Genomic DNA, 23,117 nt, shown 5'->3' with positions numbered 1-23,117 from the left:
ATTAAATGGATACGAAGGTTCTCAATTGAATAGGTCAAACATGTATCTAGTATGGACAATACTTGTAATCTCAAGGAAGTGTACAACAAGAAGATGGAACAGAAACACAATACCAACTTTGGAAGACTTCTACAGCCTACTGAAGTCCACAATATTGTTGGAAATTAAAATTAAAGAATTAAGGATTCATCCTAAGCCATTTATTAACAATCCATGGAAAAAAGTCTCATTATTGACTGACACTTTACAATAACTGAACAGATACACTCTGATAACTGGATTGTTATATCTATAAAGTAATTGTATATATTGAGCTCTGTTATAATGTCAGAATGATGTAAATAGTGTGCATAGTTATTTAAGATGTTATATACAAATAATATAGAACTTATTTAACTGTATTTGAAAAATAAAAACTATTTCTGAGAAAAAGAAATATCTGTATGTATGTATGTCTATCTATATGTATTTATCAAACTACTTAATCCACTTCAGAGTAATGGAGAAGTAAGAGCCTATTCCAGTAAGAAGCAAATGTGAGCCAATCAACTCTACACAGAAGGTCAGTCCATTAAAGGACACAAGACAGCTCTTAAACACATGTGCACAGTTGCGCGCGTGCACACACACACACACACACACACACACACACACACACACACACACACACACACTCGTACAGGCATAAACATATATGTTAGTAAGTTAAGGAATAAAAAACTCACCTATCAATATATCTTTTGCATATGGATGAAAGCCAGGAATCCCAGTGAAAACCCACACTGACAATAACATACTAACCCACAAAGTAAATAAAAAAATAAATAAATAACTAAATAAATGCATACACTGTTTACAACACCCACCCCTTTTTTAATAGAAAAATCAGTGGAAAGGAGACAGAGGGTTAATTTTAGACAAACTAAATATAAATGATTAAGTATGGAAAGTGATGCACTAGGGTTGTCTGTAAAGAAGCAATGGTAGAATGTCCAGAAACAACTGAGAGCGCTGGTACCAATGTAAATGCAAACCCAGAATTATGCTGACATGACTCCGCGAGCAGACAGAGTTGAATGCTGCACAAGAACCCAATTTCTTTCTTTTTTTGTATGTATCCATAATCTGGCATTTTTATTTAGATAGATATGCAGATAATTATTTTCTTTCATGCATCCTTCAGGTGAGCCATTAAATCTAGGCCCCATCTGCCTCAACTAGTGGTAGTTCATGTGGATGTAAAACATCACATGACCCTTTCTGAAACGATTTGAGGAAGCTCACTAATCCTCTGGCCAAATGTCCCCTTGTGAGTATGAATGCAGCCTCGGGTCTCTTTAGTGTAACTGATTTGATCAACACACTGTAAATAAATACATAAAATGAAATATAATAAAACACAAAAAGAGATAACTGGGATACATGGTCCACCCAAAATTATGCAAATGATACAACACCGTCCAAAATAGGGCAAGACCAAAACGAGATCCAGGCTGGCACAATCAAAATTAATAACTAAAACTGTTTTAGTTCTGTCTCATGATTGGTTGGTTTAATGTATTTAAATAGGGTAGTTTTAACATTTGTTATTGGTCTGATTAAGCAATTATGTGAAAGCACTTACCATGGAATTAAAAGTTTTTTTATGTTTTTGATCCTTTTATTCATTTTGATTGTGTCAGCCTGGATTGTGCTTTGGTTCTACCCTATTTTGGAATGTGTTGTATCATTACAAAATGAAATATATCTGTCAAAAAATACAATTGAGGAAAAAAAGCAAGATACTGATGTTTTAAAAATTAAGTCCTAAACAGCAGACACTATTTTAGATAACAATTTAGTCATATAATTTCTTTCTATTTAATGATTTAAGAAGAAAATGTCTGATGACATAAGCAATGAAAAATGAATTTAGTATAACACAGGAAATACAGGATCTGTTCTTACTTAAAGACAATTTCCTCCTTAAATTAATGTGTTATCATCTGCAATAATTTCTCTGATAGCAGACAAACTTCTGGCAAATGCAGTTTTGCTGCATAAATATAATTTGTTTACAGATTGATGGTATGTCTGCAACTACTAGAATTAATGGTTGGCCCTCTGCCAGAGGGGTATGATACAAGGCTAACCAGCAACCTGAGAAGTCATATGATCAGCAGGGGTCAGAATGAGCACCTGGCAGCTAGTTTATATACCTTGGGGGTGGGGAAGAGAATTTGTGCACAGTCTGACAGGGAAGAGAGTGTGATACCTGATGATTTAGGTATCTGTGTAATACAGAATCTGAGCTTTAAGAATAATACTTCTGTAGTGAAGTTAAAGGCAATGTGAGTTATGGGGCTATTACTAAACAAGTGGCCCTAGATCAGGGAAGGTTCTAGGTAAATTATTTACAACCTATTTAAGACCAGTTATTGAATATTGGTCCTTATTTTGTTCATATGCCAAAGGAGAATTAACATTACTGGAAAATATTCAATGAAAGTTCATTAAAGGTATTACTAAATGCCAAAATGTATGTTATAAATAACATCTGAAAAGGCTTAAGACATATTCCATAACTTATTGATGGTTATGTGGAAGGTTATATTTGTCATATCATGTCCTGTATGATGAAGAATCTAGGTTATAGTTAAAGACTGAAGTGTAACCATTTTGTAAATCATTAGGAGTAAATATTATACATTCCTGATTCCAAAACATAAAATTACTACCCTAGCCAAATTTGTAACACAATCATTAGTGAGATCTTAGAACTGTCTACCTCTAAATTTAAGATACTGCACCATACTCAATGCATAGACTTTTGGTATGAATGCAGTATACACTCTGGAAGTGGGTAGCTTGTGTATTAATAATGGTCTTCAACCTAACTCAGTGTAAAAAAACACTGCATGCAGATTTAAAGGTTACAAATGGTAATTTTTTTTTTCTGCATGTATGGTTGCACGTGCAGAAACATGCATCATGAATCATTTTACGCTGACATTCAGGGGAGTGTAGGTGCAGACGGGGAAACAGCAGCTGATACACAGTACATCTGGCCTGACTGTACCCTGCTCTTCTGCTCCACTGCAACTGTTGTCCCATACACATATGCTTTGCCCTTTACAGACTGAGAATCTTTCCCAGGGATGGGACATGTCTGTATAGGACCTTTCCCAGGGATGGGACATGTCTGTATAGGACCTTTCCTAGAGATGGGACATGTCTGTGCATCATCATAGTGAAACTGGGAAAGTGGTGAAGGATGAGACATAAGAAGTCAAAGAAGGTGGTCCCAATATCAGATGTAAAGCTGTATGAAAAAAAAGAAACGTGTTACTCCTGCATTATTCCAATAACCTAAAATGACATGGACAGAAAAATAAGTATGCACAGGCATGTTGTGCTATAATCTACAAGGTCTAACTGAAGCTATACTGGCGTTTCCAGGAATATAAGCATGCATCAAAAACATAATCTATAGAGGGTACAATGTACAAGGATAGTGCATAAGAAGAAAGGAGCAGTATCACTAATTAATTATAAGAAACCACTAGGATGACAAGTATTATAAGTCGTTTACAGATATTTTATAACTGACAAACACCTTCTTATTAATCAGAAGCTGTGGCATAAACAGTTAGTCAAAGGCAGGTCTTGTTAATAATGCAAACTGTTTAAATTTATTTAAACATGACGGGCCATCTTACTGGCACGGTTTCCCACTATTACTGCTCCTGACCTAAGTTGGTATAGTAGCTCATTTATCTGAAAGCCAGTCGGTTGGGATGAATTCCAGGGCTTTTACTTGCACATGTCCTGTGAGGTGTCCTTGGAGGTCTGTACTCCATTGTTAAATATATGACAGAGATTGACCCAACAGGAAGTATGTGTTTCCAAGACTGCAGGGCCTTCTGAGAGAATGCTATTTGCTTGAAACAGAAACATGCCAACAATAGCTATGTGAATAACTAGCTGGGGCAGTCAGTGGAGAAATAATAAATCAATCAATCATCCTTTTGTTTGTGAATTTTACTTTTTATCAAATATTCTTCTGTTTAATTGCTTAGCCAGTTATCTAATCTGTCCGTTTGTGCTGTAGTTAACTTTTGCTTTGTTGACTTTTGCCTTTAAAACTTTCACTTAGGTTTTGCAGCTATCAGGTTACTGTGTGTTTCTGTCTGTCTAGATATACAATTCATCTGTGGGGAGTATGGGAAATGATATGCCATTATTTTGGTTATGAATGTAAGACATTTGAACTGATAGTAATTGTACAGTGAAAAAAGTAAACAGGGCCGCTGTAATGAAAGGTACTACAGAAGACATTGTACTTCCTGTGCAATAGCTTAAGCAAGAGTGGATGTAGCACCAATAGCAAATACATTGAAAATGAATATTTTAAATACAGCAGTAAACAAGTGATGTAATGGCAGTTCTTTTAAATAATGCTTTAGGTTTAGATGTGTTTGCAGTGGATAGCACTGTCATCTCACAGCAAGAGGCACAACAGGTCCATTCTTGGAAGGGGTGACTTCTGAGGGAGAGTCTGCATTTCTTCCCTGCATTCACATGTGCTTTCCCTGGGTGCTCAAGTTTTCTCCCATATCACAAGGACATGTGGTAGGTAGAGTACTAGAACTGTCCATGAATATGTGTTCAGTACAAGTAGGATAAGGAGGAAAAATATGACAAATTACTTATGTTCTTTACATGCACAATAAAGTCTGTGGATAGTAGCAGCTGTTCATAGGACAGCTATGATAGTCAGGTTCGGCTCAGCAGCACTGAATCATTAGATGGTGACAGCTGTCAGCTGGTTAAGGTTTCAAATAATAATTGATCTCTGTTTCATATTTGATGTGTTATGTTTGTATGTCATAGTGTTTGAGATCCTTCAGTGTTTTTTTATATTTGTTGGTTTGCCACATTCATACATATGTAAACACACACATGCATGTGTGCACACATATGCACACACAGGCATACACAAACATGTGTACACATTAGCACTCCATGTATTGAAATATAGTATGTTTCATACATCTTTGAGTGGCCAAACATATACTAAAGTCTTGGGTTCATGTCTAAAGTAAAAAAAGCATGCATAATAATGATTTTATAATGAACTTTGTGACACACATGGATAACAAAATGTAACCCACATGACACATGCTGGAGTACTGACCCAAGTAAAGAAGGAGCCGATGATGGTAACAGCCACTTAGCATCCCACCTTGGCTAGTCCATTCTGCAGAAAGGAGATAGTCCACTTTCTTGAAGTGCCAACATTTACTGTACAGAGAAGTGCATGGCATAAAGAGTAAGGCCCAAGGATGTACACATGGATCTGATAATCCACGTCTCTGTAGTGGCCTTCATGGGTCATGTGCAGGAATTTACATATTAATATGGGAAGCCATAGAAGGACCTTAATCTGCAAGTATACAAATCAGCCATCAGGAGAAGAGGTAAGAGCAAGAAGCAGAAAATACATAATGGCTGCCTGAAGGATAGTCATAGCATGACTGCCTTCTGCCTTAATGATGAAGAGCAGAGAAGCACAGTTGCTGAAGCAGCTAGATGTTTAACCATCTTCAAAAAACGTTGGCACGTTTACCATTTACTTTTCCATATATTAACTGAAACTGGATAGTTATACATTGAACTATATCCTGAAATGACTTCAAAAGCTCAGATGTAAAGATTACATGTTTTTGTTAATCCCATTAGGTTCACTTGAAGAGTCCAATGGTTCTTTCTACCTTCATCCAGTTGACCCATTCATTCTCCCTGAGGGACTAGGGCTTGAGTTTCATATTCAGTTCCATCCTGAGCCACATTTGGACTCTGGCAGGACAGAAGTCCTGTGAACTATTAATTTTGTGTTTCTGAGTTTAGTGGTGTCTCTAGTCAGGGAAAGGTTTGTCCTATCCTCTACTCAGAGTGACATCCCTGGGAAACATTTTTCCCAGTTTCTGAGCTCACTGGCAGCATACCTCCAGAAAAGTGAGTCATGTACTAGTGTACAGACCAATCAGACTTTCACAAGTGTCAGTCTGTCATCATCTATATAGATAAAGTGCAAACTTTGCAGTAGCTGCCTGATAGGCCCTGGGCATGCATACACTTACTCATGACATGCCTGGTCAGTGCAACTCATGAATGTTATGCCCATTGTTGGTGGTGGTACCTCAGTTTTCAAGCTAATGTTACCAAGGCAGCAGATCACTGACACCTCCCTCTCCTCAGCATACATGAGCTTGCTTTGGCTGCTAAATCCCCTTCCTACCAGCTGGTCCCTTCAGTGCCCATACCATTAATTGAACATGGATCATATGGGCCAGGGTCAGGCCTTTATACCTCTACACCATGGGTCCAGCCAAAGATTAAGTGTTTTTGTAAATGAATTAAAATTTCCCAGTATGGAAGGCAACATGCACTATCAGCAATGGGTCATCTGTAAATAACATTTCATTTAATAGATATTCAATTATTCAAACCTGAGGCATTTAAAACCTTAGATCATTAGTCAAAACCATGACATTCCCAAATTTCTAAGGTTGTAAAACAGAAAAAAAAACTGCAGGGGGATGGGGAGATGTCCTTTTGCATCTCTCCTGCTTCTGATGTGGGGACATGTTCCTCAACATATATATATATATATATATATATATATATATATATATATATATATATATATATAGGTTCATAGTTTGATACTAGGCTATCTGCCCTAGGGCATTTATAAGCCTAGCCAGAGTATGTTTGGTATACACACACACACACACACACACACACACACACACACACACACACACACGCACACACACACACACACACACACAATATAAAATATCACACACACACATATATATATATATATATATATATATATATATATATATACACACACAATATAAAATATTACACACACACACATATATATATATATATATATATATATATATATATATATATATTCACTTCAGAATCCTGACTCCCAAAATCCTGAAACCCAAAATCCCAAGACCAAAATCTTGAAAGTTCAAAATACTGAATTTTATAATATTGAAAACACACAGGATACCAATGCTGACAATATCCCAATATCCAAAAGTCAAACGGTACATGGGTTACTCACTCTAAAGACCTTAACATGATATATGACATTAATAAAACCTGCTGGACAGATAGATTTGTCTCCCACAGGTTAATACACCTTTGGAACAGACTCCCACTTCATGTCAAACAGAGCACCTCACTGGCCCTCTTCAAACACAACTTGGACAATTGGATGGGTGACCATAAATTCACCCTGGGGGTTCCAACTGTGTCCCTCTTGGACAGGGCCAATAGGTGCTGATCATGGAACTATGGGTGAAAACTTTGTTAGGCTTGTAAGGGCCCTCGGGCCATTAGCCTAGTAACTTCCTATGATCCCATGAACATACATGAAATAAACATTGCTGAAATGCTGTATGCAAGTCTAAAATTAAGAAACAAGACTAGTGTTGTGTAATGCTCTGACCAATTTTCTGCATCAGAGTATTAGTGCGTTGAGTATATATTGTCAAGCATCCCTGTTGATGTGTTAATCTGCTGTACTTATTTTGTGAATATAATATTTTCCAAGAAAAGCATCTCAAACAGTATTAATAAAAGTATGAGGGTTATAAAAGAGAAAGAGACACAGCAAAATACTGGTTAGTTTGATAGCTGGCACTTGTCACCAGAGTTCTAGCTTCTCTAACATACCACTGTTGCAGTAACCTATAATATTTACCACAGCAATACTTGTATGTTTTTATGCATCCATGCACTTAGATTTGGGACTCAAGAATGATAATCCTTTTTTTTTCAGTAATAAATCTTTATTATTTTCCAATTGTTAATACAATACTACAATATATATACATTATATGCATGAATGCTTCCAACAGTTACATAAGATCATTATACATTGAAATAAAATTCTGAAAAGAGTATTAAAAGATCTGGTATCAATATACAGGCTTATCAATACTGACTTCCATATTAAGTATGTACTTCCAGGGGATAACTGGATTTAGAACATTAAGCCAACACAATATTAATGATTTGCTCCCATATTTTTGTATTATTTATATTTTTCTTATGATCTTTGATTAGTAATTTATGTGCTAGAATATGTTTTATCGCTACACTTTTAAAGTTTTCCCATGAAGTCTGAGATGGATTCAGCCAATTTGTAGCTATATAAAGCTTCATTAACAAGAAAATATTTATAAGTATGATCATTTGGGATCTGTCCAAGTTATTCGGAGGGATATGAAGAATCATAAACTCCCAAGAAAGTGTGGAATGTTGATAACCCATTTTTTTATAATTGAATTTTTAAAGAGTTCCAAAGTTTAAATATACATTTACAGCTCCAGAACATGTGTAAAAGGTCAGCCGTTTGATCAATACAATATGGACATTTAGGTGAATTTTTGGAGTTGAAATTATGCAGACTGAGACGAGTGTAATAAGCATTGTTAAATATCATCAGCTGAGTAAATAATAACTTTTGAAGAGATACTGATTTTAAGGTTAGGTTAATTGCTTTCAATATTTTATTATCATCAATCAGTAATATTTTATCCTTCCAGTATTTTGATAAGAGTATTTGGTTTTTATATTTCACGTCTTTTACCAAATTATATGAAGACGTTATATATTTAGAGTCCTGCATAAGAGTTTGCCATAGATTTGAACAATTAGTTAAATCTTCTTCTTTAATTTTGAAATTACTAAAATAACTTATGGAAAGATCCTTTAATTGTCTCATTATAATTAAATAAGTGTTAGGAAGGCTCATCTCTCTTAACGTGTCATGTATTGAGATACCAAGATAAGGATATAGATCAAGTACGGTTAAATCAACTATAAGTGGAAATTTTTTAAGCTCTATCAATTGATTACCGATTTTCAAATTCGGATTCTTGTGAAAGGGTTGGAAAGTCATCATATATTGCAAGAGATTTAATGATTTAAACAGGTTTTGTAACAATATTATATATAGTCTAATATGTTCCATCAAAGCATACAATTTAAAGGTATCTTTATTTAAAAAGGGTAATGCCTTAGAGTTAATACCCAATCTAACAGCATGTTTATAATTCAGAACCAACCACTTAGGTGACCATTTACTACTGGATATGTCAAAATTAACCACTCTTAGAATTCTATTAGAGTTTATTATTAGATAATATAATTCAAGAATGATAATCCTGAAATGAAGAAACTAAGTGAGAGTTAGCACAAGCAACAGAGAACTGTGAAACGCAATGCTAACCATTTAAAGCAGTTTTGCAGTGGAGGAGTCCCCCTGTATTCTCTGATCTGAGGGCTGCATCCCCCACTACTTACATATACTAACTCTGAGATTGCTATACTCTGAAGAAGAGGAAATACTCTGCAATATCAATATTGGAATTCGTATGCATTTCCCTGAAAGTGCAGTTAAATTCTTGCACTTCCAAAGATCACAGTTATGGTCCTTGAACACACAATGGAAACCTAGTGATAAAGCTACATAGCAGAGCTGCAGTATTAAAGAAGTGAAGTCACAAATGCAGGCAGTGCTACTTGCTGCAATGTACACACGACAGTGTATGTTACAAGGAAAGGAGATGCACAAACATTTAGTGAAATTAATACATCATCCAATTATTAGACAGGTACAAAAGGCAGAAGATTATTGCAGGAAACAGAATTCCAGGTGTTATTGCTCTCTTTATCATTTCTAATATAACTGCAATGAATCTGACTTCTAAAGAAGAAAGTATTACAAATTAAGAGCTCAATGTTATCACGACATCTACAAAATAATGTATATGCCCAGATGAGAAAAGCCTCACTTCTTACATCTCTTAGCAGTTTTCTTGGGCTGCTGTCAAAACAGAAGATGTAATTATTTTTATAAAGACACTTTATATACTGATAAAATGTGCCCTTTTATTTACTCAGCAATTTTGGTCTTGCTTTGCAAGGCTATTGAAGTTTCACTCTCACCCTGAGAAACCTGAATTAAAGTACCAAAACGTGCTACCATAAAGAAAGTGAGCATTGTATTAGGTGTTATACAACTTAGACATTTCATTACAGTCTCCTCAAAGTTCACTAAAGTGTTAAAACAAACAATAATAGGGCTGGCCTCTACCCTATCTTGCACATACCCTTATAATGTCATCCTCCTAAATGTAATGTAACACATACTTTAGTGAAAAATTGATACCTCTGTACTGATCATTACTATGTAACCTATTCTGTCTATTGTGATGTAGGTTAAGTACTTATTTTTTTATTTAGTATTTTCTTTTTTTGTAACTTTGCAACTTGTAATTTTCTGTGACATCCAGTGTATGTTTTACATAATGTTGTTTTACTATGTACTAGAACTTTTCTCCTCGGGTCTCCACTGAAAAGGGGCTACAAGTCCAGCTGGACTAACCCGGTTAACAAACAATAAATAAAAACAAAAAAAAAAATAAATAAAAATATTGTCTAAGAAGTAACATTAAATTAGTTGCATAACAGTAAATCATCTTTTAGCCATTTAAGGTAAAAATTTTATTCTTTACATTTGCATTAAGGTATGATCACTTGACTTAAAGCTTCCATAAAACATACTTAAAGAAAATGTTTCTTGTACTCTGAATATGTTTAGTGGTAACTGGCCAAAAAAAAAAACAAAACAAAACAAGCTATTATGCTTTTATAAATTAATAAATGAAATATTAATCATAGCAAAATATACCACCATGTGTTGCAGCTAATTAGCAGCCTAAAATTGAAGATCAAAATCAGATTATTAATACGTTACTGTATTAGCTTGCTTATCAAACCAATCAATGAAAATATTTAAGACACACTATATACTTATTAACTTTGCAGTTAGCTGACATATACTTTTCCTGTTTTGTATTAAAAAAAAACAATGCTTGTTGAAATTATAAGCTTGTGTAATCTTAGTCATACCTTATAGCTCATTAGCCAGTCTCTGACTTTAACATCCAAGTCTCAGAACTGGAATTAATATGGGGATTTTACCTTTGAGGTCTGAGTCTCTCAAGTCTGGTATAATTATTCCACTCACCTGTGGAAAATACCCCAGTATTACTCCTTCAAAGTAGAATTATAGATAGATTTCCCACACAACTAATGCTGTAACTGCTGTGCAGCCTAGTTACAAGCCAACTTTTGTCTGTTAAACCTTCACTAGTCAGGCTGTTAATGTTTCTTCATTTAGGTATCCTGCTAGCATTTGCCAGCAATTGCTGGTTTTCACAGACAGCTTCTCAAATATAAACTGTTTTGAGATGTTTCTGTACAGAGAGGTGTTATCACCTTATTACAAACTTATGTTTGACCAAAAAATACACACATTCGGAATATTGAATATATAAATACTTGTGTGTAGAAAGTTAAATACTAACTGAAAGGAGTCTACAAAATACTGTATGCTAACTAAGAACGTTTTAACCATATTACTAAAGGTATCTAACATATTATAATATATATACTTATTTTTATAATCGATGGAAATGCAATGCTGTCTTGCAAGTTAAAGATATATAATTATACAAGAACCATTTTCCCTGGAAGTCAGCTGAAAATGGACTATGTCAATCAATCAATCAATGGAAAAATTTTAGAAAAACACACTATATACTTATTAACTTTGCAGTTAGCTGACATATAATTTTCTGCAGCAGGTTAGCACTTGTGAATGTATGGGCATGTGAGCATGTGTGAGTGTGCACACAAGCATGTGTGCATGCATGCAAAACTGAAAAATCCTGTTGAGAATGTCGGTACTACATGTGAGGAATGCGATAAATGATAATGACCCTTTCCACTTATAAATAAAAAGTAAAAATCTGAAAACAGTCATTATCATTAGTTTTACTAGCTCAGGTAGGAGTATTGGCAAACTGCTCACTGGTCCCAAGCCTGACATAACACTGCCACATTAGATAAATTCAGTGCTTCTTTATTTATTTTATGCAAGTAGGTGAAATGGGCCACTTGGGCCTGTTTTCTGCTGTATTTTTTGTTACACAGAGAAAAAAAAAAGACAGAGCAAAGAAACAGGCTCATATAGCTACTAAGCACAAATATGTCATGCTGACTAGAACAAGCATTTATATAAAACAGAAGAGAAAAAACTGATGCCAAACATGTTGCACACACAAGCTTTCATAATAATAGGAACACCTTGGCATAGTTTACTCAAAGAATATTAAATAGCTGTGCCAAACAAAATGATCTGGCTTCCTAACAGAAGTTTTTTGTATGCTCTTTATTGCTGTGTACCATTTTTGTTTTTTTTTTTATATCATCAGGAAGGAAATCCTACCCAGAGGAGCTAAACTTGAAAAAGCATTTTAGTGAGTACAGTGGGATTTCAACAATGCTTTCAAAAGCCTTTTCTGCAGGAATATCGACAATGGTTCACTCAGCCAACCCCTTCCTGAGACAATAGGTCTTAGTGGTGAGTGACTTATGAATTTTAGGTATACCATATATCCGAGGAATTCTGGGACAAGGCACAGTAAAGTAATTAAACAATTCAATATTTATAAAGCACAAAATGGCCGGCAGTCCTAGGGGTAAAAACTCCGTAGTACAAATTCAAAGATCCAATAAATAAGAAAAAACAAAAGTCTGACTACGGAGCTACCATAGTACACAAGACTCTGCACAAAACTTCAGCAGCATATGACAATAGCCAAAAACGAAGTAAAACTTTAAATAAAAAACTCAGGTTTATTAATTAAAGGTGAGCGCTTTCACTTAGGAGCTTCTTCAGACCTAGTAATAACACTGAAACTAAAACTGACATATATATACACAAGTATCATCACAATCAAAACCAATCAACTGTTTAAAGTGGTATACCCAAAGTGCACCAGTAACTCAGATGTCTATGTACATTCTTAGTCAATAGTGCAAACAAAAACAATACAAAGATTAAATTTAGTATGTGAACCATACATAAATGCTCCTAACAACACATAATCTTTTAAAACACAATAAAATAACGACTAAAAACCTATTTGTGCAGCCTCCTCCTTTTTAAATGGGCTTGATGGAAGCCCTCTCATTTAAACCCCTACCCCTGTCAGCTTTCAAGATGATGATCCAACAAGTTTCCCTATATTCAGTATATGTTCTCACATCACCCTCCGTTATAGTCAAACCTATAGCCTCAATAACTCTGAATGTAAAGGTATGGTGTGTTCCTTGCTCATTGACATGTTTAGAAAGTGCATTGTTGGGGAGATTCTTCCTGATGTTATACAAGTGTTCCCTAATTCTGTCATGTAATACTCTATTGGTTTTCCCTACATAGAAGGCCCTACAGTACTCACATTCTGCTAGATTAACCACGTGTAGGGTCATACAGTTGTGAATGCCTCTAAACCAGAAGTTCTTACCTAAGTCTGGATGGCAAAACTCCTCTGTAGTATTGATGTAATTGCAGAAGTTACTTAGAAGTTAGTTAGAGTAGAAGTTACAAAAATTCCGTTGTACTACTCCAGTGATACAGGGTATGTTACAAAACTTTTTCAACAATACTGGCCCATTGTATTAGTTAATGAGGACATCAGGAAGATAGTTGATAATGTTCCCAGGTTTAGGTTTAAGAACCATAAGAATTTGAAGAGTTTATTATGTGCAAATCGAAGGGGTATAGAGAGGGTAGACTCTGGTCATACTGAACCATTTGGTTCTTGTAACTTCTGCAATTACATCAATACTACAGGGACATATAATCTAGACTAACCTTTAAATTCAACTGCTGTCAGAGTTTAAATAACTCTGGATAGACGTTTGCATAATAAGGCATTTTCAGGATTAGGAGGCCTCGTGGAACCACCCCCAGATCCAAATATGCCAAAAAGCTTAGTCTGTGCTACTGAAAATGCTGGTATGTCCCCACTTTTCTTTCTGAAGTAGCTAGAAGTTTGCCAAAAGTATCAACGAGTTGGGGAGGGTTCCTCTACTGAAGTCGATGCATTAGGTATTAGGTACAGCAAAGGATTATCTTCTTTAGACAACAGACTTTTTACAGACCGACTCAATTCTCCTTTCCCTTCCATTCTGGCTGGCTGTGTTATGCTCTCTTGTTCAATCCTGATGACCACTGCAGCACACCAAAAAATTCACTAGTAATAAGGTTGACACTGTGGTAAATGGAAAAATAACAATAGACTCAGAAATAAACCGCTCCAACATCAAGCAAAAACTTTATTAAAGCAAAGCTTTCGGGTAACAACCCCTTCTCAATGCTAATACCATTACGCAGAATAATCACCATTTAAATAAGAGCAAACAAGTATCACATGACGACAGCCAGCATATCACATGACACTGCATAAAAAATTCTTTAAAAACACATGAAATATTTTGCTGTTGTGTTCAAACTCTGCACATAGGTTCATAGGTTCATAGGTTCATACTAGGCTATCTGCCCGAGGGCATTTACAAGCCTAGCCCATCGTTTTGGGGAACTATACCCATTATTTTGCTGTGCCTCTGTCGAGCAGTGACACTGAGGTAATCCCTGGGGTATATCTGCGATCTCCCATCCATTGGTCAAGATTTCTCTTGAACAAGGCCAGCGAGGTGCTCTGCCTCACATGTACCGGGATTTTGTTCCACAGCATAGGGAGTCTTTGGGTGATGAATCTATCCCTCCAGCACGTCCTATTAATAGCCGTGTCGAGGTTTAAGTCTCCCGCCCTTGTGGCTCTGATGGATCTAGATTTTTTGAGGTGAAGCATATTCATCAAATCTGGGTTTGACATGGCCTTGTATGTTAGGCAAAGGTCACCTCTGAGCAAGCGTGGCGACTGAATAGAGCTGGAGTTCTTTCAGTCGGGCAGCATAGGACAGATTTTTGAGACCCTTTATCCTTTTGGTGAGGAACTTTTGTGGCCTCTCCAGCTGCTGCAAGTGTCGGGTCAGATACATTCCGAATGGGGCATTGTACTCAATCATTGGTCTGATGAGTGATGAGTAAAGGGAGACTATGACCTCCCCTGATCTAGATGAGAATCCCTTCATGATAAGGTGGGCAATGTAGAAGGTCTTCCTGACTACTTTAGCTACATGGGTGTCGAACGACAGACTACTATCAACCTGGGTCCCCAGGTCCCTGATAACTTCTTCTGTGCTCAGTGGATTGCCACCTATTTGGTAGCTAGGGGTAACCTTGTTTTTCCCGAAGGGTATGACTATGCATTTCCTGGCATTTAACTTTAGGCCGTGGCTCTGGCACCAGTTATCCATTTCTGTGAGACCCTTCTGAAGGATATCTGTGTCAGATGTGTTTTCTACTATGGCGCCCAGTTTGCAGTCATCTGCAAACTTTGTCAGCCATAACCCTCCTGTGTTTGCTTGTACTTCAGAAAAGTAGATGCCAAACAAGAGTGGGCCCAGGACTGAGCCCTGTGGGACACCACTTGTGACAGGCTTTGAGTCTGACATGGCGCCAGCAACTCTGACCCTGTGGGTTCTGTCACTCAGCCAGTTTGCAACCCATCTTGTGATGTATGGGTTAACATTTAAGCTGATGAGTTTTTCAATGATACCCGAGTGGGGTATTGTATCGAAGGCCTTAGCCAGATCGAGGTAGGCTGTATGGACTGCCTTTCCCTCATCAATGGCTTTGGTGACTGTTTCAAAAAGTCAACCAAGTTTAAAAGGCATGATCTGCCTTTGACAAAGCCAAACTGGGTTGGATCCAAAGTCTGCAAATTCCCTATGTCTTTATTTATGAGGTTCATTATGATCCTCTCCATGGCTTTGCAGATAAGGCGTGTCAAGCTAATGGGCCGGTAATTTCCAGGGTCGGTGGAGGCACCGCCTTTGTGAAGTGGGACCACAGTTGCAGTGCGCCACTCCTGGGTAATATCCAGAGGTAAGACTTTGATTAAACAGCTGTCCTAGCTGTGGGTTTAATTCCTCACTGAGTTCGTGGAGCACACAGCCGGGGACACCATCAGGTCCCATGGATGCTGTGTTTTTTGCTTTGGAGAGAGCAGTTCTCACTTGGGCGCTGGAGATGTTTGGGGGCTGCAATCGCTTGGTATAGATATCTCTCCTTTTGGGGAGGGGAGAAGTTTGCACTGAACCTGTCAGCCAGTATGTTGGCAATGTCTGTAGGATCAGTAATCTTCACATCATTTTGAACTAGTTCTGAGCATATCTGGGAGTTTCCTCCTAGGTTTCTAACATAGCTAAAGAAGGCCTTATGATTGTCTTTTGAGTCTTTAGCTATTTTTCTCTCGAAATTTGCTTTGGATGATTTTATGAGAGCTCTTAGTTTTTTACTTATAGTGATCAAGGGTGTCTTGCCTTTTAAGGATTTTGCTCTATCTTGTAGTAGCTTCCTCCTTTTGTTGTAGAGTTTGTTTATGGCTGGGGTCCACCAGACTGGACGCTTGCCTTTGGTACAAAGAATCTAATAATCCATTCATATTCTTTATTATCAAGAAAATTGTTTAAATCACTCCCCCATTTCCTTTCACTACTATGTCTATTACCCTAAACTTAAAACAATGCTTCTCACCCTTGTTCATGATGTGTCTACTTAGAGCATTCTTGTCATTTCTCCTTCTTATATCTGACTTATGCTCAATAATTCAATCCCTCAGCCTTCTGGTAGTTTTCTGTTACCAGTTTGATGTGCATTGCATATCACACAACATCTGATATTAATGTCTGTAGTGCTGGTGATATATGTGTGGAAAATGTACCTAGATGACAGATTTGAAGTGCTTGGGGGGAGGAACATACAGCTATATTGTAAATATGTGACATATTGTTAGATAGGGCCATGTTGCAAGCAGCAGGCTTGTGCAACAGTTGGCTAAGTGTTTGCATATGCGAGATACACATTTCCATTACTATTCATGTTTCACATAGCTAAGCAGTGCTTAAATGTGAGACGCATTTCTAAAGGCTGAGAGTTAGCACCGAGTCTGTGAAATACACCTGCTGCTTAACTGATTCTCTGGTAGCAGGTGTAAATGCATTGCCACATTTCCTTTTGAGCCCAGATTATACTGGGTTTGAATTCAGGTGTATCTAATACTTTTAATTACTTTAAACATTGATGATGCAATGACATGAATTTTTTATAGCACATGCATTGCTAAGTGTTAGCAGCGAGGTTAAGCAGCATTTTGCGGAAGTAATCCCAGCATTTTGCCACTGCTCACCATTGCTGCATTGATATTAAGTGCAGAGCAGCAGCGCCAAAGCAGGGAGGAATTAAATAACTGGAATTGGAAGGTTAATCTGACACTTGGCCTTAGTCTGAGGGGTGTCTACTAATGTAGCCTAGAAATATATGCTGGAAATTGGAAGGTAACTGTTAGGCGAGTTTGGTTTGCAGACATGCACTGGGGGCATAAATGTAATGACCTAATACATTTGTTTTCACCTTTATATACTGAAAAATGATTTTCACACTGCGGTAGTCAAATCTTAGGCATAAGGGACAAAACATCTTCTTCCACAGCTTTGAACTTCCACCTTTGCGAAAGAAGAAGTGCTGATCAGACATGGTCAGGAATCATACATAAATACAGGTGACAGTATGAGCTGTTAACCATGTACGTGTGAGACCTGACAAGGTTATTGATTGTAGATACAGTTTTATATGTTTCTTAGGCAAATGTGAAGCCCATGCAAGTCCAGATAGCAGAATTATACTTACAGAACTACAGTACAAAGTATACCCTCAGTCATACATCTGAAAACACAATATGGGTATATCATCCCTCATATCTTTTCCAATATCGAAAGTGTTATAAATCAGAGTGAATATAATGGCAAGTAGAACAACAATAACAGTGTCTGGAATATCCTGTATTAGAACCCAGGACCATGTTCTATGGCAGTCCTACATTTAAACCTGTTGCCACAAGAATGTTGAAATAAGATTTGTCTATTTTTCAGTTGATTGCTATAAACTACACTGTAACAACAGTAAGAGAAAAGGTTGCACACCCTGGAATAGAACCCAGGACCATCTGTACTCCAGCCCTACATTTACACCTGCTCTCACAGTTACATGCCATTCCCTAATTTACTAATTATTCTTAAGGTCTCTGTGTTAACTGCCATGCAACTCTGCTCAGACAGCTTGCACAGTGCCCAAAAGAATTATTCAATTTATCCAGTTTCTATTTTTGGCTGTTTGGGTCCTGTCTGCAGGTGTTCAATGGCTGCAGCTGCTGGGGAACAGTCGCACAAAGCAGTGCAATGCTGCTAAGCACACTTGTGTGATGGATGAAATACAGAAATTGCTGCAGTGCATTGTTTTTGAAATTTTCCCTTTTATAGATACCCTGTTTGCAGGTGTTCTACAGGTTTTCTGTCTGCTTCCTGGGTGGCCCACTAGTCTAGTTTGTGAACTGCTGTTCTTCATGCAAAGTTAAGCACAGCCAGACTTGACATTCATTTTCCTCCATTTCTCATGATTGTGCTAAGCAGTGCATTGTGCAAACACTACCCACACCCCCTCCAAAAAAAGAAATAAAAGAAAAAAAGAAAAAATAGACAAGTAGTTGAAATGAGGAAAAGCAATATATGACATACACACTAGAATATGTTGGTACACATGAGATATTTCTACACAGACCTGGATTTAAACTCTCACTCCATTGAACCTTCACAATACAGGAAGCATGCCTTACTCCTCTTTGCCACACAAACAGCTTTGCAGAGGAACTGAAATTATTCTGCATACAACCAACAGCAACATCACCTACAGTAATACGAAATCATACAACTGTTATTTGTGCATTTATTATTTTTGGATGTAGTGCACTAAGTGATCACACAACCAGTTATGACTAGTGTGTGCAAATATACATCTCTGTTTTACCTCTCTGTGGTTGTTGGTCATTCTTCTCTTATCTGACCAATAATCTGAGGCATGTAGTCTGTCAACTATCCTATAGCATTGTCCTTAAAATGTATGAGGATATTACATGGAAATAATATCATATGTAATTGTCAACAAATGAAGGAGAGATTGAATGTTAATAAACAGAACCTGTGAAATGTGTGCTGCTTACTTACATTTCCAACCTTACATCTAATATTTTGTAAATCTAACTTGGCATGCACACTGGATGTAGAGCATCCTGCAGTGCTTCTGTGTTTTCCTTCTCCTAACCAGTAATCATCCACAGTTTCAATCCATTAAAAATAAACACTGAGAGAGTGCCTGTACTATGCTTACATCTGCTACAAGGAGCCAAGTATTTGGAATTCATCAATTCTCTAATTTGCATCTTCTCTGTGCTGACAGCCCTGAATCTGCACCATATGAAAAGACAACCATGTAGCTAGGAAAACTGAAGTTGAGTAGACTTGTTTATGTGGAGAACACAGAACAGAGGTTATTACTTTGAGATATATCTCTGCAAAGAAGATTACTGAACTTGAGAAGACATGCTTGCATTTTGTCAGCTACATACTGCATATGCTGGAATGTAATTAAAAAAATCTGAAGCCAAGACTTAACACTTTTACCTGTATGCACAAGTTAGAAGTATACTGATGACATGGCCATGTTTGTAAAGGCATTTCACGGGTATACCTTAAAATGGAATGTTCTGCGATAGATCTGTAGACATGTTTCAGGGACAGTTTATTTGATAGCATTTTTAGCATTTCAAAGATGGTTTGTTAGCCAAATGTGTCATTTGCCTGTTCTTTTGGGTGGGGTAGGGGGCAAAGCTGCATTTCTTTATGGCACAAACAAGGATATGTTGCTACTGTTACTATCTTTTTTTTTTTTTTTTTTTTTTGCATCCAGTCTGTTGTTTGTATTTCAGACCTCTAGACTGTTTCATGTTTGTCCATTGGGTAATATTGAGATACTACCTTTTCAGTTTTATCTGGGAACAGTTATTTTGTAGTTATGGGATAGTTATGTACATTATCCTTCTGTTGCATTTTAGGGCACCTAGGACAATGCCACCCATGCATCTCAAACCTCATAGATCACCCTTTACCAGTGCTGAAAACCAGGTTATCATCAATGCTTTTAGTCAATATGGTGCCTTCCTGCTTGAAAGGGGACACAGAGATATGTCACACAGAATGCAAACTTGATGACAGATTGTTGACAATGTTAATGGTGTGGGTGGCCACAGCATATAAGCAGGTGCACCACAGGGCAACTGACAAGATTACATCAGCACAGAGAAGAACAGCTGGAGTGGGCTGTGATTGGATGGGTACCAAGGAGGGATTGCTACAGAGCCACCACTAACACCAAATGAAGAGTTCCTGTCCACTGTCAGGGATTCAGACAGCTCCCAGAAAAGTACAGAACAGCATGTCCTTGACATCAGTGTGACTGTTTCAAGGACAAGCATGTGCCGGGAAGAGCTTCCAGGCAGACTTTTGTATCTCAGTTGTTAAATATTATTGTAGAGTAAAACCATTTAAATCAATACAGTACTTCTGTTTCACAAGATTTTTTTTGGAGGGGGGACTGTAGATTGCTACAGTTAACACCACATTCTGAATGATTAGCTTAGTCTGGAGTTGTCATCCAAGTTTGGGTTGAAAGTATAGTTAATGGACATATAAAAGACCCCCTGTGTCACTATTAATTGCGATGATGTTGCCCTTATGTTTTGCTTAACTTTTTCCAGGACCATCTGGCATGCAGAGAATACCATCATCTGCACATGGTAAACCAAACATTTTATGTCAGTACTGATGAGCAAGTCAAAGAAATATTTTAGTGTGTGATGTTGTTGTCAGGACTGTTGTGTGTATTGCCATACTGTCTAATAGTAGCAGCACTGTTTTTTGTTAGTATATAATATATTGGACTATAGTAGTGTAGGTATTAATTTTTCCTGTGTTTGCTTATTATCACAGGTGATACTGGCAGTGGAAGTGTGGGACCTCTACCATCAGATGTCAGAGTATCAGCAGACTCTGATGATGATGTTGGCTAAACAGAGGCACAGCCCAGGTGTACAGAGGTTGACTCTGACACAGAAGCTGACCTACAACCACCCGCTGTAATTTCATCAGATATAGCCAATCGGCCCACACCTACCCATTCCAGTGAGCCCACAGATATAGGATAGGTTGAGGCCAAGACAATTTATCAGGGAAGTGTGTTTACTGTGGTTTTAGTGCCTGTTGACTCTAGCCATAGTCAAAGTGTGGGCAAGGTACCACACAGGAGGGTCATTAGGGGTGCTCGGAGGAGGCATGCTGTCCATCTTCCACCTGATCCAGGTGTCTCTTCCCATACCATTAACATATGTTTAGGGCTGTCATGAAGACACAGGCATGTTCCCATATGCTGCAGAGAAATATTTAGGCTTGTAGATGTAGCACAGGCTTACATGTGTGACAGTCTCCACTGCATTGCTGATTCAATGGGTCAGATGAATGACATGTTGTAATGAGAGGTGTCTGTGATAAAATATCTGCTGGGAGGGGGAAGGCCCCCTCATGGGAATAGGTCAGCTACATCATCTGCTGTTAACCAACATACTGGCAGTACTTCTACTGCTTCATCGGTAGATTAGCAGTCCACACTCTCACATGGCAGGCCATGGGGTTGTGGTCCTGGGTGGAGTCATGAGAGGAGCTCCTCCAGCAGACATCAGTCATATTCAGGTAGCAGCAGTGCAACCAACTGGAGGCGATGACATGCCAGTGCAATTCCTGGCAGATCCAGCTCTTGTAGTTGGAGACAACAATGATTAAGTGCCACCTCTACCATGCACGGCTTACACCTGTCCGACATACCAAGACATAGACCTTGGCTGTGTTCATGCAGACACTCATATGCCAATTTCACCTGAAGAACCCCTACAGGCACACACGCACACAACAGTTACATGGTTCAGTCATGCAGCTAAAAACTCATTTTGTCTTGCTGGCCATTTGTTGATTTAACCAAATGTCTGCCTGCTTCTCCTTCTTACTCACACATACTTACCCTTTTATGTCAGCCTAGGCTTCCTGCCCCCCGCACCAACACCTTGTGCAAGTGGCAATAACGGTGCCATATTGCTGTTTTTATCTTTTGGATTCAGGGATACATAATCTTTGTGCCTGATGCTCAGGGTGCATAGCTGAATTAGTGTTTAGTACATCTGCATCTGTGATGTTGAACTGGTAATTGTACCTTTGACTTATATTGGTGTTAGAAAGTTAGACAGTTAATAGCATCAAAAATGTCCTTCTTTATTGTTAATGATCTTGTGAGTGTTGAGCAGTCTGAAACTGCAATGTGAATCATTAATTTCTAACTTCTCTCTTTAATGATTTTCCAGTACAAATGTATGGTGCTAAACTGAGGGCATGTAGTGACCATCACTACTTTTGAAAGGCATGACTCTGTAAATCTTTGATGCCTGAGGCCTACTATTTCATAATGGACACAAATAAGTCAAATAAGTCTCTGCTGTCACATGTTAAGGTCATTTCTGTACAATTACCCACCTTTGACTTGCTTAAACTACCAAGTAACAAAAAGCAAAGATATGCCATTATTACGCAATACACTCCAGGTTCAGCACTTACCTTGTAAATGCAGCAGTTGCAACAATTTTAGTGCAGGGCTGACTCTGTCTGATGCCAGCAGTACACAGCCAATACATGGGTAGGTAAAGGTTGTGAGAGATGTCTGGCATCAATGTTACTATATGTATGTGCGTAGGAGGAAGGTTTTAGGGCCTTAGGTGGTGAGTGTGCTATGCATTGTCTCTTAGACGATGCGAGGGCATATTGAGCATGTCTATGTCTGCCTACACCCACAGCAGCTACTTGTTACCCCTTTGACTCCTTATCTGCATGTGGCTGTGGTGACCTTGGTATTGGTAGTGGGATGTGTGCTTCTTCCCTTTGTTAATCCTGCTGAAGCTGTTTTCTCATTTTCTCAGGATGATAGTTGTGTAACATGGCACATACTGTGAATATAACAGTACATGTCCATGGATTGTACTGCAGGGCTCCACCAGGTGTAGCTAGCCATCAGAACCAGTGGGTATGTGTGCATTTCTAATGGGTGTCATCAACTACAGTTCCAGTGTATA

At 37.7% G+C, this 23,117-nt stretch overlaps 1 protein-coding gene across 7 annotated transcripts in view; it reads right to left on the bottom strand.

Annotated features, from left to right (window-relative positions):
* LOC122791983 (gap junction beta-4 protein-like) overlaps positions 1-23,117 on the bottom strand; it is a 129,215-nt gene that overhangs the window by 38,207 nt on the left and 67,891 nt on the right. Inside the window, exon 1 of one of the 7 annotated variants that reach the window (XM_044059861.1) lies at positions 726-802. The exons of the other annotated variants lie outside the window; for them this stretch is intronic. The gene's annotated coding sequence lies outside the window, so the exon portion shown is untranslated. Of the gene's footprint in view, positions 1-725; positions 803-23,117 lie in introns of those variants that run through there. 7 annotated transcript variants of the gene reach the window in all.

Source organism: Protopterus annectens, chromosome 1.part2, assembly GCF_019279795.1.
Source record: "Protopterus annectens isolate FY-2018-M chromosome 1.part2, PAN1.0, whole genome shotgun sequence".
Lineage (NCBI taxonomy): Eukaryota > Metazoa > Chordata > Ceratodontiformes > Protopteridae > Protopterus > Protopterus annectens.
The sequence above is the reverse complement of the archived record's forward strand: the minus strand, read 5'-3'. Positions and strand labels throughout refer to the sequence as shown.